Genomic DNA, 444 nt, shown 5'->3' on the forward strand with positions numbered 1-444 from the left:
ATGAAAGGGAGACTTCGTCAGAAGACTTCCATGAAGTCCAGACGACTTCCTGGAAGTCCAGACGACTTCCTGGAAGTCCAGACGACTTTGTCAGAAGTCTTCCAAGAAATCCAGACGACTTCCAGACGACTAACTGGTAAGTCGTCCAAGAAGTCTTCCAGATCTGAAAAACCTGCATATCAAATCCAGATATGCAAAACCTGCATATCCAAAAACGTTCAAATGACTTAAAAATAGAGAAAGCGAGTGGAAGATTAGATAAATCTACATTTATAGAACACACAAAAATACATATCTAAAATTAATAGATTTACCTTTAAATTAGTGGAAGATGAGTACCATTTGATTAAAAACCTGCAAAAGAGATAGATTAGTAAGAAATACATGAGACAAAACTGAAAAATTCATATAAAGTTTGGTGTTTTCAAGTCAAAGAGATTAGAG

This window comes from Brassica oleracea, chromosome C9 (assembly GCF_000695525.1).
Source record: "Brassica oleracea var. oleracea cultivar TO1000 chromosome C9, BOL, whole genome shotgun sequence".
Taxonomy (NCBI): Eukaryota; Viridiplantae; Streptophyta; class Magnoliopsida; order Brassicales; family Brassicaceae; genus Brassica; species Brassica oleracea.